This window comes from Patiria miniata, unplaced genomic scaffold (assembly GCF_015706575.1).
Source record: "Patiria miniata isolate m_02_andy unplaced genomic scaffold, ASM1570657v1 HiC_scaffold_30, whole genome shotgun sequence".
Lineage (NCBI taxonomy): Eukaryota > Metazoa > Echinodermata > Asteroidea > Valvatida > Asterinidae > Patiria > Patiria miniata.
In genome coordinates this window covers 9,791,501-9,798,934 of record NW_024037070.1, presented here as the reverse complement: position 1 = coordinate 9,798,934, position 7,434 = coordinate 9,791,501, and the positions used below count along the sequence as shown (strand labels likewise).

The 7,434-nt window shown below is 39.6% G+C and overlaps 1 long non-coding RNA gene across 1 annotated transcript; it reads left to right on the top strand.

The window, feature by feature from the left end:
• Positions 1–865: 865 nt before the first annotated feature.
• Positions 866–2,933, top strand: LOC119739517. Its single transcript, XR_005272587.1, has 2 exons — positions 866–1,198; positions 1,934–2,933. It is a non-coding gene; the product is annotated as an uncharacterized LOC119739517 (long non-coding RNA).
• Positions 2,934–7,434: the final 4,501 nt, after the last annotated feature.

Below are 7,434 nucleotides of genomic sequence, written 5' to 3'. Positions count from 1 at the left end.
ATTGCACAAACACGGGTTACTCAGGGCTAGGGCATGGGAAGAAAAGCTAACAGCAGAGTGGAGTATTATGAATAATGAAGTGATATTCAAGGAGTAGGGAGACTGTTCCCCCCTCGTACGTGCCGGCCAGAAAAAAAGAAGACAATCGCACATGTCCCGGGGGATCTTTCCCCCGGTTATTGCCCTTCAGGTTCTCTCGCTCTTCTCTCCTCTCGTGGATGAACTAACGGCCGTGCCCTAGTGGTCGAGTATCGGCCTAAGCTTCTTCGGGACGGGGGAACGATTGTTGACGGCAGGGGCCGGGCGTAAAAACGTCGTGGAGGCAAGCAATGACTACACCCATACCACCAAGGGGCCCTCGCACTTTCAAAAAAGCGGTCATGGACGTGAACAAGCCTCCGATGTGCATTTATTTTTTAAAGAGGTTCCAGATCAAGATTCCTTTTTTTTTAAAGCTATTCTCTAATAAAGCGTCCAGGGCTGAACTACTGTCCGCAGATGACCGGTGCTAAGTTACCACTGAGACAGGAAAGCAATTATCACAGCGGCCTGACACAGGCCAAGTAACCATTGCGTTAGGCAAGACACAATAACATCCATTTCGTTGGTGGAGCTTTTTCAAGAAAATTGCATGCACATCCCTCGACTGATCTTTGCAGAAAGAGCACAGAAAGGAAGTAATACTCCATTCAAGAAGCATTGGAGTTTGAAGTCTTAAGCTTGGAGTTTAAACACACAAAAAAGCATTGAATGATACAAAGGAGAAATGAGGCAGGATTCATTGTTTCAAGTGTAAGCAAGACTTGTTTTTTTTCTGATGGGGTGAACATGAATTTGTTTCTACATCTATTAGGGTAAAGTGGGGTAAGTGGGACACTGGGGTAAGTGGGACAAGTCTAGGTTTTCTCTTTATGTTTCCTTTGTGAATAAAGCTTCACTGGAGTAAAGATTTTTTTTCTTGTCAGAACAAACATATTCATCAACGTGGCAAATTTCAATCTTCTAAGCGAAAGATTTCTCCCTAAAAAAGTGATTTTTCTCGGTACACCTCTTGCGCCCTCGCGCCCAGTCTTCATATTACTAATTCTTTTGTTTTAGTGAACAAAAGGGGTTAACGTGTAGCTCCTTTTTCGGGAGGAAAAGAGTGATTTCCAGCCGAATTTCAGGTCGCTTTTGTTGGGAATACATTCTGTGAGAGGTAAGCATTAACCAGTTACGTTATTTGTATCATGAGTTTCTTGTGATTTTTTTTGGTGGATTTTTAAAAATGTTGCCATGCATAATGTGCCTTGATTGTTTCAGCGTTTGACATTCATTACTGTGGAACTGTATTGCCGAATATTATGATAAGTTCTTTTTAAATTTTTAGTCGTAAACAAACAGGATTATTTAGCAAACAATGTTTGTCTGTAAGTTGATCTTTTAAATACATGTTACAGTCCTTTTCAAAACATATAAATGACTTCGACATTGGAAAAAGGATGAAAAATTACTAGACCAAATGCAAGGTTTGTGTCGTAATGGCGGCCATTTTGAATTCTTAACACATGCATAATGGACACATATTTCAACATAATATTTAATGAAATGTTTTTGATACTTGGTGTAAAAGGGATAGTGCACTGTGTTTGGGGATTGTTGATTTCATTTTAATCTTTTTTTTAAGTAAGCTTATGCATCTAATTATGAGGAAATATGCATATTTTCCATGTGTCCCACTTACCCCATTGGTTTGGGGTAAGTGGGACAGGTTGGAATTAGCATCATGTACACCGTGGCTGTGCACGTGTTGGTGCTAAATATTTGGCTGTGCTCAAATAGTTTCAAAGTTTTATGTCAATTTATATAATTATAAACTCTCATAAGTTTATTTCAGAGTACTTGTGCCAATTACATAAAGTTATATTTTATTTAATTGTTGTGTTTGTTGCAGACCTGCACATGGCTCGGAAGAAAAAATCATGGACTCCGAAGCAAGGGAAGTGGCAGTCCGATGCAATGGCTAGTGCTTATACAGCAGTAACTGAAGGGAGACTAGGCATCAGAGAGGCAGCTAAACAGTATGGAGTCCCCAAATCAACACTGTCAAGAAGGATCCGCAAGGGGATACCGAGTTCCTTGCCGGCTACAAGACCACCAGTATTCAGCATGGCTGATGAGGATGAACTTGTACGCCACATCAAAGATCTTGAAAGCCAAGGCTTCGGCATTGGACTGCAGGCTGTGTGCAAGCTTGCGTATGAGATGGCAGAGCATGCTGGTATAAAGCATAGATTTAGTCATGTCAGGAAGAGTGCAGGATATGATTGTTTACGACGGTATGCAGTGCATTGACTGCAGTGACTGGTATCATGAAGCTTGCACTGGACTGTTTGGCCGTCCCAATGAACTAATTATAAGTTTGTTTGCAAGAAGTGTGACAAGTAGACGTGCATTAAGTAACATCTCAAATGCACTCAGCATATCTGGTTAATTTTTAACAATTAAACAATTTCATAGTGTGCCCATAAAAGCATTAACATGTATTAGGTAAAAACATGCATAATGCGAAAAATCATCATGAACAAGTTGGGCAGGAAAGAGACAAATCTAAAAGAGATTGTAAAATGCAGATTATGAAAGGTTTCAAACAATAGCCAAACTGAAAACAAATGCCTAATTGTTGCCAGCCCACCTGAAAAAAAAACAGAGAAAGAACAGGCCTTAAATAAGGTTTTTGGTTGGAAATTTGTTCTAAAGGGAATCTTTTTGTTCACATTGATTGTACACATGAACATGTACACTGATTTCGGACATGATGGATGCATCCTAAACCAATGTAATTCATCTAATTAATTTAATGTACATTTGCAATTTCTTGCCCACTTCGAATGACAATGTTTTCAAACAGGATTGATAAGCTGCTGTTAATAGAAAGGCATCAGTTCTTGAAAGAAAAGTGTTTTATGATGTACATTGTGATGTATTTTGTGTGTGTCCCACTTACCCCATATGACTGTCCCACTTACCCCATGCGCAAAGGAAAATCCGACATTTCAGTCCTGTCATATTTTCCCCCATTTATCAAAAAATAATGCAGCTAGTGGACCAAAATGATCATTATGTACAGAAGAGACATTAACAATTTTAAAAAGCTTTAATTTTTGTGAATCCAATCTTTAATTTTGGTGCAGCACTCCAAAATGTGTTTAAGTGTCCCACTTACCCCACTTTACCCTATCGGTAACAGAGTGTTGCTTTATGTAAGCCATGTCCTTCTGTTCGTCACTAGGGACCCTGAGATAAAAGCATATACACTGTAACTGGCTGTCTGTCTCGCGGCTGCTCACGCGATGCACTTGGGACTTTTATCCAGCGCCTTTTTCTCTTCCTAACTCTCTTTTTTTGTCTTTTAACGAGCCAGGCCCTATCCCGTGCCCCGTACCTGGCCGGCGCCTGACTCCTTTTTGTCCGGTCATTTCAACACCTTGGCTTCCCGGCGTCCCCGCGGGCATTTGGCGGCTATCATCGGAACAATAGGTGGGGTTAACTCCGTGGACAGGTGTAAAAGGACTGAAGGCCCCGGCAGTTACCCGGCTATAGCTGACACGTCGCCCCGGGCTAGGATGCAACCCCGAGTTTCGCTGAGGAGAGGGCTTTTTTTCCTGCCCCTCTTCGTGCCAAGATCGCGATATGTCCTCATTTCAACTCCGAATAGCACGGTTCTGCCCTCTGGCTTAATTCGGGAAAAGTCAAAAATAAAATTCTCGCTCGTAAGTAGGTCTTATGGTTTTAGGCTCGACATCTGGTATTCTTTAGCAATCGGTATGAAACACATCCTAGCCTGATGATTTGAAACAGCTGCAATATGACAAGGGTTCACACTTTTACTAATTGATCCTAAAATTTTGAATTCGAGTGTGATATTGTTATATTATGTGTCACAGCTTTTTGCTACGAAAATGTCCATTAGAAATCAACATAGTTTTTTTTTCATTTGGCACATCTCGATATATGTTTCACCGGCCCGTACAGCAGCTGCTGGATCCAGCCATGTTTTCATTTTATTTTTTCAATTGTTTTGTTCCGTGTTTAAACATGTCCGGGTTTTATATACTTGAACCGCCGTGGCCTCTTCTCTCCAGACGTCTAAATTGAAAGAAGGATTTGAAATTAAATGCAGAACAACTTTTTCATCGAATTTCCAGGTACTGATCCGGACTCATTATCATCATAGAAACGACATGTACACAATAATCTAGAAGCACAACGTTGACAGATGTTATTTATTACGGATACCTGGCTTTAAGGAACAGAAAACCTGACGTGTTTCCTTGCCTATCATTGTATTTCTTTTTTACCTAATCGTAATTCTGAAGTTCACTGCGATCGTCTAGTTGGAGAGTTTGAGGGCATGCAAATCGTAATTTGGCCGGCGTAGGCATTTCGGGCCTACTTACTGGCCTGCATCCTTCACAACGCCCTACTCTAAGAAAGCGCCACCTATTTAAAGTATCTAATTTCTGAACTCCGCACTGGCGACCCAGAGGGGCGTGATCAAGGGGGTATGTGGTGAGGGGAATCGGACCGATATCATCGGGTCGACAGGTCCGCGGATGTATGCTGCTGTCATCGTAGACACCATCATGTGCTCCGTGCATGCCTTGGGCATTTTGGGTAATAATAGTTCTTGATCACTAATAAGAAGTGCAGGGCGTATCTTACGTGTGGTCGCACGCCTTGGGCCTGATACTACGGAAAGGATTCCACGCAAGATTTTTTTCTTATCTCCGATCCTCGTGAAAAAAATGGCAACACGGAAACAGAGTTTCACCCATTACTGCCTCACTATGCACTCACAAATATATGCCTACTGAGATTTCCAACTTACGCTCGAAAAACAAACGGTCAGAATTGAGAACTAGTTGTCCTGACGGATATCAGCAATGCCGTTCGTTTTAGCTTTCACTATTGACTGTCATTACATTATTGGTATTTCGACCGATTGCTTTGTAGTGAAATCCGACAATAATTATTTGAAAGTGTATCCCGTTTTATCAACACACGTATCTCTATCAGAGGTCTAAATGTTTGATTTGCTTTTTGTTTTTCTTCATCGGCCAAAATAAAAAGATGGATAAAAAAATACCACCAAGTACACATGGACTTTATTCTATTCACGCCGGCATAATGAGTAATACTAATTACAGCATGGCGCTCCACAAAGCAAAATCTGGTTGTGTATATATGCATAGAGCTGTTCCTTGCTCTTTAATAATGGGGGGGGGGAAACACTTCTTTCCAACTCTTCCAACATGCACTGATATGATGCAAGTCCACAACAATGGTGCAATTAACTTTCCCAAGAAATACCTTACATGAGATTCTTAATTAAATATAGTATATAAATATAGTTTATAATATTGAATTTAAAGAAAGGAATATAAGCCTGTATTGTTTTTTTCTTTTCAAGAAAGGATCAGCCTCACTTCACTGTACAAACGCTTTTCTTTTTTTCACTAAGCTTTCTTCACCGATTGCAGAAAGAATGGTCTGGAAAACAATCAACGGGAAACGTTGTTGACGATGAACAAGTTGAAGTATTATTTTGATTAGCCAAAAGCAGGAGATTTATCACTAGTTGACGTTAGTCTTCAACAAATCTGTGGTCCCTGGCCTTTTCTTTTTTTGATAGCTTTTGTGGGTTGTTGTACACGCAATGGTTTGACGTTTTGGAAAGGTGTTGTTTGTGTAAAGCTCGTTATTTCAGAAAACAGAATACAACTATTTAGGACCCCTAAAAAAACCGTTACGGAAGAAAACAGAGTGTAAATCACTGACCACAAAAGGTAGGGAAACAAGATATTTTTAGCCATATATATGAATGGTGGGCACAATTTATGACACGGAAAGCATTAGAAGACACATCGCCCTTTCCATTAATTAAATTACTGCATAATATTATAATAAATATTTGTTTTAGTATTTAAAATCTTTGTTTAAAAAAAATCACATTTGGAGAATCGATTAACATTCCACATAACTCAGTAAATTCCTTGAAATTGTTGCAGCTATTTTGATAATAGCGGCAATTCTTTTCGATTATCTTTATTTTGGTTGTGCTTGTCACCAGGAGGTAGCTATTGCATAGAAGAGAAAGTATTTCTGAATTGAAAGTTTTTTTTATATATATTTATAGATTTTTGTTTTTAATTAATTAAATTTTAATTTTTTAGACCTAAGTTAAAGGATGCAATTTAAAATGTATAAGCAGCGGCTGTCACGGCATGAACAAAAGTATAAAAACGGTCACCAAGGCAACATCAACACTCATAACATGGCTATTGGATTGCGAATCCTCTAGTTTGATGATCTTTTGTTTTTGTTTTTCTTTTTCTTTTCTGGAGTCGTGACAACCATTATAAATTTTCTTTCAGTTTTTGAAGTGACCTTCACTTTTTACTTTCTACTTTAAGGAAGAAATAAAGCAAGGCAAGACGGGAACAGTGCAATCTTGCACGCCTCCATTGTTCCAATGCTTCCTTTTATCTTGGGAATCATTATTTTATCCAATGACCCGGCAAAACCAAACTGAAAGCTCCGATCTGGATTTCTAAAAGTAGAGAAAAGGGGAAATTCCCTTCATTGCAACAGACTTAAAACGAAACATGTTTCATCATGGAACTTCATTCATACCCGGTTTCGGATGTGGTCAAATCATATACCGGTATAGCCTACGCCTCCCGCCCGGCCCATGCAATCAGTCCATGCTCCGTAATTTAAAATAATAAGAAACACAATATTTTACGTAGAATCTGATGTTAACTTAACTATGTCATACCCAATCCGTTAATTGCGTTTTTACAATGGCCATTCAATTAAAAATTTCAGACATTTTTGGACAGAGCATGTGAACATAAAAGGTCTTACTTCTGACGAAACAGAGAGGACTCTATGCTCTCTACACCACTGTAACTCTTCGAGATGTCTTCAGCATCTCAATATACAATACGGCCCCAATTTTTACATTAAGTATGTGATTTTGATATGAGATCCTAATGGTAGAGTAGAAGGATATAATCACAACCAGAAAACAGAAACTCGAAAACGCCGGGTGTTGTTTTCTGTCGGTCCTTCTGTCTGTCTGTCTATCTTACCTTATAAATGTATGCTAACAAGAACACAAACATACCAATGGTCCATGGAGTCAAGACTTCCATCATGTCTCATCAGTGTCTACCAAGATCTTTTCTGACGTCACAATGGGCAGACTTACATCATCGGCATGCCGTGCTCTCGAAGCGACATGTGACCCTTATCGTGGATGTTTATCAACAAGATTTCTCCTCTATCATCCCACCTCATAAGTATTCCCTTTTGTCATGAGAACCTATTCCCCTCCTTGTTTCTCTCTAGAATCCATGCCATTCAGTGTGCCCCCTTCTGTGACGTCAC